The sequence below is a fragment of the Labrus mixtus genome, chromosome 19, assembly GCF_963584025.1.
Source record: "Labrus mixtus chromosome 19, fLabMix1.1, whole genome shotgun sequence".
NCBI classification, from domain to species: domain Eukaryota; kingdom Metazoa; phylum Chordata; class Actinopteri; order Labriformes; family Labridae; genus Labrus; species Labrus mixtus.
The window spans coordinates 23,380,766-23,390,765 of NC_083630.1; the positions used below are offsets into that span (position 1 = coordinate 23,380,766).

The following is a 10,000-nucleotide window of genomic DNA, read 5'->3' on the forward strand; positions in this document are numbered from 1 at the left end:
GTCTCTCTGTGTGGAGTTTGCATGTTCTCTTTGTGCATGTGTGGGTTCTCTCCGTCTTCCTCCCACAGTCCAAAGACATGCTCGTTAGGTTAACTGCTGACTCTAAATGGCCCGTAGGTGTGAATGTGTGTCTGTCTCTATATGTCAGAACCTGTGATTGACAGGTGGCCAGTCCAGAGTGTAACCCCGCCTCCCGCCCAATGACAGCTGCGATCGGCTCCAGAGTGTGTAATTGCGGTGTAAAAGCGCTTTGAGTAGTCAAAAGACTAGAAAAGAACTTAACAAGCTCAAGTCCATTTAAGATTTAACATTTACATCGAGGGAAAGAAGAAACGATTACAACTTGTACAAGAGAGACAGGAAGTGTAGAGGATGACATGCAGGAAAGAGCCGAGGGCAGATTCAAACCCATGTCCGCTGTGATAAGGACTACCACCTCCGTACATAGGGCGTGCAACATAACCGCAAGGCTATCCGGCGCCCCTACCTCCACAACGTTTTTTTTAATTAGAAAATAGTTTCCAGTAAAACCTGTCAAAATTCTGCACTCTCTTAACTTTGCATGAACTTCTCCACACTTTGTTTTTTTGGTCTCCTTGTCATGCAAAGAGAGGGCAGGACGCCCCCCCCCCCCCCCCCCCCCCCTGGAGCATCAGCGCCCTCCCTCTGACCTGTTGGAGCGTGTGTTTTTGTGTGTGTGCATGCATGCAACCTGTCCAAAACCAACCGTCCCCACCTGGCGAGCGCCCGGACAGACCGCCATCTGTTCCGTGCCCCCGCCATGAACTACCTGCCACCTCCTCTTCGTCACCTTCACGGCGGCACAACAACAAGGAAGTGGAAGCTTTTCTAGAAAACTCCTCTTTGCACACGAGCGAGGAGGGTGCTGCTTTTGATTTGGTTATTAAAGGGGGATAATTATATAAGATGTGTCACAGAGCTGGATGTTTTCTTACATAAGCCCCTTTTCATGTGAGAAATAAATCCACCACAACATGACAGGCCCTCTGCAGAGCGCTTTGAGAAATGGGAGCATGAGTGTTGGTGATCTGCTTCATTGTAAAGCGCAGTGAGTGAGTCATTGCCCTGAGACAAAAGGCTGGCTTCACCTCCTGCGAAACACCTCAAGGACTAACACGCTCGATTTAAAGAAGCTCACACAGGCTTAAGATTTTTTCTCCTCTTATCTTTTTCTCTGCTGGCTATGCATTCTGCGGATATCCCCTCACGCTCTCTGTGCCGTGAGCCTGGGAGGAAGCATCCCCCAATAGACTTAGGTTTAGCATCAAAACCCAACATGTCGCTGCTGTGATTTAGAAACCAAACAAAACCAGGCTTTAGCTGATTATAAAGACAGCCATTTTTAATGTCTTTTAATCCGGTCCCCTCTGGTCGACAAAGATCAAAGTTTCCCATTTTCCTTTGGGCTGCTGTAGTTAAAAGCAGGAGGGGGTTTGTGTGTGTGTGCATCCCTTCTATTGTAAAAGAATTGTGCTGTCCACCAAGCCCCAGCATTTCAGCTGTAATTGCAACGCTGGAGTGAGTGTGGGGGGGAAAAGGGCATGGAAGCGACACAGCATGAGCACATGGCACATGGACCTGCACGTTAGCCACCGGGGCGCCACAGGAGAGTTTTTGATATGTTGTGATGCATCCTCAACTGTGGACTCTTGTTTTTTTTTATTCACTTTCAAGGTGGAGCAATGTGCACGCACGGAGGACGAGGAGTCTGGGATTAAGCACGGGAGAGAAAAGATGCCAAAGATGAGACAATAAAGAGGGTGAGTTACATTCCTCTGCATGCTTTCTGTTTCTCCTTGTCGATCATTATTATTATAGAGAGCTTTGAGAAGCTTCAGGATGCAGCACATGGAGACAATCCTCCACGTTTTTATAGGAGCTGCTGTGTTAAAAAACCAACTCCTGGTTGCTATCGATGATCACGCCTGCACACTCACAGTTCACCTTTGGCCTTTTGGAATGCAGCGCTCAGCGTGCAGCTGTAACCTTTTTAGTGCATCGTTAGTGGAGACACATCCGTCAGGGCTGACAGCGGACCATCAGCGGCTGCAGAAACGAGACGGGGAAAAAAGACACAAACGCTGAGCGGAGTGACACACAGAGAGGCGTAATGACAGGAAGATGTGTTGGTGAGAAGACCGAAAAAGATGAAGAGAGAAAATCAGAAGGTGGTTTCACCGAGGCTGTTTGAGGGGGGGAGGGGGGGGGGGCAGTGTGGAGATAAACAGATAAAAAAATGAGTAAAAAGATCTTAAAAATGGATTCAAAGTGCTGAGTGTTACCAGGGGACGAGGTGACACCCCCCTTATCATCTGTGGAGGTGGTTGCAGAGGCGAGACGGGATCAGCTGAGCCAGCGGGGGAGCGCAGCACTGTGTGTGTGCGTGCATGTCTGACTGTGTGTGTATGTGGAGCTCCACCAGAGCTGTGCTTCCACGAGGCGAGGCTATCTGCTTAAGAAGTTCAAGAGTCTTTTCAGGAATCTGGAAACATTTTCCAAACAGCTGCAGGAGATGTTGAGCAGCGTGCCGGCTTGTTCAAAAGATCACTGCTGTTTATTTTTCAGAACGTTATAAAGAAGAGGCACAGACTGGCGCTAAGGGGTTGACTGTTTCTGTAAGCCAAGTTTTTTTTTTTTTACTCAAAGTGCGAACAAACATCATCGAGAAGCCTCCAACACTTAAAGCACTTCAGCTTTATTTTTTTAAATTTCTTTATTCCAGAATCAAAAAGTGTATTTCTTAAAACTCACAGCAGCTGCAGGTGAATGAGGAAGTGATGCTACCTTTTTCCTCTGGCCTTGTTGTTTCCTTCTCTCCTCTGTCAGGATGATCGGATGTTAGTTATTACAGATGTTGCTGAAAGTTTGCCGATGAATTTCTGAAGGGAACCAGGCTCACTGATTTGACCTCAGCAGCAACACGGCCCCAGTCTTGAGGTTTCAATAGATGTTAGCTTAATCTGGGTTGACAGGACACATAGTTGAGTCCACATTGAGGACATGCTGGTTCTGAGTCGCCAAATTCTGATGCAAGACATTCAGAGATAGGAGAGAGGAGAGAGAGGGGGAATGACATGCAGGAAAGGAGCCACAGGTTGGATTCAAGTCTGGGCCCGCCCGCCTAGAGGACCACGACCTCCGTGCACACCAACCACCAGGCCACTGGCCCATCTTGATGTGAGGTGTGCTGTGACACCTGCTCTCTGTGCAGGAAGCATGTTTGGTAGAGCCTCAGTCTCAGGGAGAGCCGGGCCGACCGGTCTGTATGCAAAGTTTTATTACTAAAAACATAATCTAGGCACTTAAAGGCTTTATATGTGATTTTTTGATCCAGCAGATGTCGCCCTTGAGCACCAGCATGAAACCAAAACAACTCGCGCTGCATTGTTGTGTTAGCATGCTAATGCTAGCGATCTTTATTATGCTCATATCTTCACACTGCATGTAAATTTACCTGAAATGAGCGTGATCTAGAAACACAGTTAAGCAGTGAGTACAGTATGTTATTCTTCTTTTCTCTAGTCCCTCAATTAAACAACTTTTATACACGAGGGGGAGGAGTCAGCCGGCCGTCCGGGCGATGTAAACAAAGTGAAGATAGGACTCTGAAAACTCTGAAAACATCACAGACAGTGGGACTCGGGTGTTACACCCATTGTAGACAGTCATGACTCACAGAGTTATTTTCAGAGGATATACTTGATTTCTACATTTAAGTGTGAAAATTCACAGATTAAGCCTTTAAAGCTGTGCGATACATTGGTAGAAAACACAAGCTGTAATCTTACTCCAGAGTAAAAAAGGTGTTTTCCTAAAAACTCCCAGCAGCTGCAGGTGAATGAGGCAGGAAGTGAAGCATGCACCACGAGTGGTTGATGTGGAACCAGCTGGGACCGATGCCAAACTCAGGATTTAAAGCGAGCACAGCATATCATTGGAAAAACGTATCATGGCACTGGTCCGGGGTCATCTCTGAAGACTATTAGAAAAGGGAGAAATGTGGTTTTACACTCAGGAGAGGGTTCACCGGGCGGAGGGATAAACGCCATGATAGCCGAGGCTCCATCAAAGAATCCCCGCTGTGCAGCCACACTCTTCAATTTAAACCTATTTCTTTTTATTTCAGAGACTGAAGAGATCTTGATGTTATCCTGCAAAAACTACTTTTAAAGGTTTCCAACATGAAGTGGGGTTTTTCTCTTCTCTCCCGGGTGTGTGAGGCGGTGTGAGATTAGGCAGCGAGTGAGTGTGTAATTAAGGACGATCAGATGAGGTGAATCTCGGCCGTGTGGGAGGAGAGCTGCGCCGCTGATACGGGGCAATCACAGCAGGGCGGAGCAGACGGTCGGGGTTGGTTGGGGATAAGAATGAAGCGGGAACATCAGAGAGTGGAGAGTCTGGTTGGAGGTTAACGCAGGAGGAACAATAGAGGAGTGTGTTGGGATGTAACAGAGACGGAGGAGCCGCCCTCTCCTTCCAGCTGGACTTGATTGAACTCTTCTGACGGTCCGGAAATGTGTCGGAGCTTCTCCTTCTCCTGCAAAGGTGCCCGTAATAGAAACAGATTAACAAGAAACTACCTGCACATAGCTGATTAACTGCAGCTAGCATGTGGGTTAAAGCAATTCAAGGCAACATGCTGTTTTTCATTTCTTCTGTGTTCCTCTGCAGACGACCCTGAGAAGAGCTTTTGTTGATGCAATCATCAAAAACACTGAGCGCCGAGAAGCACTTTAGAGAAATCAAGAGCGGCTCCATACACACATTTAAGCCTAATTACTGCCACTGTTTTACATTTATTTATCCCCCCAAGCTTCAGCAACTTTATAAATGTTCAGTGTTCTGAAATGTTATTATGATTAAGGCGTTAATGAGGATTAATGCATTTTAATATAAATGCTCTGCTGGAAGTTGTTTATCTTGAAGCATCTCCAGCTCATGAATTCATAATCACACACCTCGTTTAAAAGTCCTATTTTTTAAAAACCTTCAAAAACTCAATTATAAAGACGGTATCTCGCTGCTGCTGCCGCTGCTGCAGGGACGAGGCTCCTTGACCGTCAGTCACACGCTGAGCCTCGCTGGTTATCAAATCTGATGCTCATATTTAATGTAATGCTCGTCACCTCGGTACAGCTCTAACCCAGGAGACTGTTATCTGTGTCGGCCTGAGCAAATGATAAAACAGGAAGCTAAGTGAAGTGGCTGAATGAGCGGCACGTTTCACACAACGCATTGTTGTGTTAGCGCTCTTTAGTTAGCTCGTAGCTTCACATTGCATGCAAAATGCCAACGTGATAATCCAAATAATCAGTGAGTATGTTCTTCTTCTTCTCTCTAGTTCTTGACTAAAACAGCTTTTATACACAAGGGGAGGAGCCGGCCGTCCCGTCCATGTAAACACGGCTCTGACAACAACACAGCCAGCGGGACTCGAGCTTCTCCCTCATTGTAGACAGTCATGACTCAGAGACACATTTACACAGGATATGCTTGATTTCTGCTGCCGAGGATTCAGAAATGAAAAGTTGAGGAATGGGTTATAAATAAAACATTTTTGTTCCTGCAAACAGATGAAATATTATTTAATCCAACAAAGTTCAAAAGTCTTAAAGGAATCTGGAAACATCTTCCAAACAGCTGCAGGAGATGTTGAGCAGCGTGCCGGCTTGTTCAAAAGATTACTGCTGTTTATTTTTCAGAACGTTATAAAGAAGAGGCACAGACTGGCGCTAAGGGGTTGACTGTTTCTGTAAGCCAAGTTTTTTTTTTTTGAACAAACATCATTGAGAAGCCTCCAACACTTAAAGCACTTCAGCTTTATTTTTTAAAATCTCTTTTTATTCCAGAATCAAAAAGTGTATTTCTAAAAACTCACAGCAGCTGCAGGTGAATGAGGAAGTGATGCTACATTTGAGCTGCATTCTGCTTTTCCCCCTTTTCCTCTGGCCTTGTTGTTTCCTTCTCTCAGTGTTATTCATTACAGATGCTGCTGAACGTTTGCCGATGAATTTCTGAAGGGAACCAGGCTCACTGATTTGACCTCAGCAGCAACACGGCCCCAGTCTTGAGGTTTCAATAGATGTTAGCTTAATCTGGGTTGACAGGACACATAGTTGAGTCCACATTGAGGACATGCTGGTTCCTTTAAGTTGGGAATTTTTTGGAAATCAAGTCTTGATGCGAGGTTTGTTGTGACACCTGCTCGCTGTGCAGGAAGCATGTTTTGTTAGAGTCTGAACAGCGTGCAGGGAGAGAGCTACTCCTCCTCGCCCCGTGCATGCATGGTGTTACATCAGTACTTGTGATTGCTTTCCTGATGCATGTGTGTGTGTGTCACATTGCATACGCGTCCTCGAGCGCTCATGCGAGAAGACAGCGGGGTTTGACAACGCAGCTCCCATCGCGCTCTGTTGGATGGTGACACATCCCTAATGTGACGTTGGATCATCCAGCTTTTTCTGATATTTTTACCTGCCATGACCTCTGACCTGAGCAGTTAATCAGATAGCCTCGCATTAGTCTTAGAGACGGAGGTTATCTCTTCAGAGACACAGCCAGCTTAATCGGCTCTTTGCAGTTATGTTGACTTTTTTTCTTTTCTGCATGAATTCTTTCCTGAGCTGCAGTTAGTTATTTCATGACACATTTATATGCAAATCACACTTTTATACCACTTTCTTGAGTACTGTTGTGAGCGATAAGTCACCTTCGTCATGATTAAACATCGTCACCCTCGAGAGTCAGAGAGAGAAGAACGAGTCTGTTGAACTACTTTTCAAGAGGAGAGGGAAGACGTCAGCCGCACAATCAGAGTGAGCAGAGGGGGCGTTACACCTGGGACGCCCGATGTCGTCGATGAGCCCTCACTACCACTCCAGTCAATGCTCCTTTTTTACACAGTGAGCGCCGCGGTCGGTCATTTTTAAGGAGCCTTTAAGAGGCAGACATCTTGGGCAAAACCAGGCAAGGAAAGAGAGCGAGGAGGATCCTAGCAGATAGTTCGCATCCTCCCTTCTGGAGGTTTTTATACAAATTTGGTGCTATAGAGTCTGAGGTTAAGAAGTAATTTATCCCAAGTTCGATAAACATCCTTAATCCTACAACATGACCGATAAGATCTAAACCTTGATATGAGCTGGTTTTAATTATATAATAATAAGAATAATCTTTATTTATAGAGGACTTTTCAAAAACAAGTTACAAAGTGCTTTACAAGGACATCAAATATAAAAAATAAACAAGGCAAGATTAAGGAATAAAAATCACTTTAAGATATAAAATCCCTTTTTTTTTTAAAGAATTGTAAAATACATACAATTATTTTAAAGGAATTCTAAAAAGTGAAAATAGTAACAATTTAAAAGGCAGGAAAGGCTCGCCCAGAAAAAGTGTTTCTTAAGAAAAGGACTTAAAAGAGATGACTGATTGTGTGTGAATGTGTAAACTCAGCTGCTCTGCGTGTCTGTGTTACCGACCGCCTGAAGGTTTTTATGCTGCTTTACGTCTCTGGAGAGCCGGAGGCTAATTTCCACCTCTGGTCGACAACAAAGATTTTTTTTATTCTATTCTAATCGACTGGGAAATGAGTGCATAGGAACGTCCCTGTAGTGATAAGGTTTAATTTAGAACATTTTGTTCAATATCAGACTGAAAAATAAAAGACACAGGTGTGTTTACTGTCTCAGCTTAAAGCCTGTAAACACAGAAGCTGTGTGCGCTTGAGGCACACGTGTAATTAACTAAGTCACATGAAATCACCTGACAGTCCTGACCCCTGTGGTAGCACGTTTGATGCTAATGCTATCTGATGGCGTGCACTGCGCTTATTATACAATCAAACAACATGCACACAGCCGCTCTGCATGCACAGAATCCTGAAAGTCCGTTTCTCCAGTGAGTCTGCAAAGGATTAAAGAACAGTCATCGGGGGGGGGGGGGGGGAGCTGAATTTACACAGTTTGTTTGGTGAAGTTAAATTGTGCATGCTCAGTTATTTTGTGCTTCTGCACGGTATGAAACAGCAGCTTTAATGAAGAAGCAGCAGAACTCTTATTATCAGCTGTGAACACACGAGAGAAGGAGCCTGGAGGCAGAAAGCGATGCGAGCTTCACTCTGACATTAGCAGCAGTTTCTCATGTGGGTCATGGCCGCCGCCACTGCCGCTAATGAATGGAGCTGCTGCAGCGTGTTGTGTAGAACAACGAGGATGCACACACACCGGCCGATTATACCTGGCTTGATGTAGTCATCGCTGTCACAGCAATATGCCACCTCCACGTAGTTCAGCGGTTAACTGGCTCAGATTTCACAGCTCTGAGGAGAGAATACAAACACGAGGTTTATTATTATTCTGAGGACGTTTTTAATGTATTTACTTCCAGATGCTTTTTTACCTTTTGAGTCTGTGTTGGCAGCCGCTGCTTTTTCAAACACTGTGGTGTCCCAGTTTGAGAGGAGTCGACGCCCCTCACTTTCTCACTACATCATGATTAAATTATGTTTTGTTAGTGCAGCCGCTAAACCGTAAACCAAATCTACTCTGTGTTTACTCTCACTCCTCGCTCATGTGCACACACAAAACCAGTTTGTTAGTGAGGCACTGAGACATCTCCAGAGCAGCAGGCTGTCACCACCAAAGATCCAGAGGGACCCCTATGAGAGCTCAGGAGCGCCCGGGAAAAGATGTGGACTAAGATTTAGTTTAAGTCTAAGGACATTTAGTTTTTACAAAGAGCAAGAAGCTCAGTGTGTACACACTCCCGACTGAAGACTTCTTCTATGGATTATTCTTCAGCACATCTCGCAGGCTGTCTCTGATGTGGGTTCCTGACCATGTTCAGTAACGATCTCCGATTTATTTCCCCCCTCATAGAAACAGTACATGCAATTATTATTTTTTTTTTTTTGTTTGTTTTTTTATTATATATTTTTTTATTATATAATTATATATATAATATTATTATATTTATTATATAATTTATTATTTAATATAAAATATTTTATTATTTTATTTATTTTTTTGAGTTTTTTTATTATATATATTTTTTATTATATAATTATATATATATAATATTATTATATTATTTTATAATTTATTATTAATATAATATATATATATATATATATTTTTTTTTTTAGTTTTGAGACATACAGCTATATGTTCGACGGGTTCTTCAGTAAAAAAAGAGTAGTTGTACATGCAATTTTAAATGAAAGTAAGCAGGTTTGGAGGTATGGGGAAACCCTGGAGCTGTATAAAGTATCAAAGTCTTCCAGTGAAATCATTCTCACGCCTCACACGGTTCAGACCTCTTTCAAGTGAAGCTCTGAATTTAGCCGAGAGATCACACGCTTGCCTTTTATTACAAAGAACTGTAATCACATCTTAAAAGTGAACGGCGTCCTTTTTGAGCAGATGGAAGCTGTTCCTCCCGTATGTCCATGATGGATTCAACCTTCAGCCATACAATAAGGATCTCAGCAGAGTCCTGGCCTTTCAAATCGGAGTCACAGTGTCACCGCTTCTCGGTTCACCCGTCGTCCTTTAAAGATCAAGAGTTTGAACGAGTCGATTCGTCTTTATGAGAGATGACAGAAGCTTTCTCAGGACAGCGACCTCACATCATCGTATAGACACAGCTCTGTCCGACATGTCTTTATGTGACGAGCAGTCTGAATCCATTATGTGATAACCGTTTTATATTTCTGTTATTTTTTAAATTATGCACATTAAGTTGTGTTTTTTATCTCTCAAATTAAAAATGAAACAAAATCAAATTAAAGATAAATAAGCATACGAGATACGACACATGACATTATTGTACTTCTCCAGCTGTACATAGAAGTGCACTTTGAAAACCTCCAAACAAAAACCTCCCAATGCCATGCTCTGTTGCCTCCGTTGCTGCATTTTTTCCCCCCCAAAAAAATCTGCACACTTTTCTGTGTTGCTCTGCAAACAAGAGCCTCAGTGAC

General features: G+C 43.8%; 2 protein-coding genes across 4 annotated transcripts in view; one reads left to right on the forward strand and one right to left on the reverse strand.

Moving 5' to 3' along the window:
* Positions 1 to 10,000, reverse strand: part of ackr4b (atypical chemokine receptor 4b) — a 393,880-nt gene that overhangs the window by 145,193 nt on the left and 238,687 nt on the right. The gene's annotated exons all lie outside the window — the stretch shown is intronic.
* Positions 1 to 10,000, forward strand: part of dlgap1b (discs, large (Drosophila) homolog-associated protein 1b) — a 106,374-nt gene that overhangs the window by 39,040 nt on the left and 57,334 nt on the right. For all 3 annotated transcript variants that reach the window (XM_061065066.1, XM_061065067.1, XM_061065068.1), the window contains exon 2: positions 1,696 to 1,781. The gene's annotated coding sequence lies outside the window, so the exon portion shown is untranslated. The remainder of the gene's footprint in view (positions 1 to 1,695; positions 1,782 to 10,000) is intronic.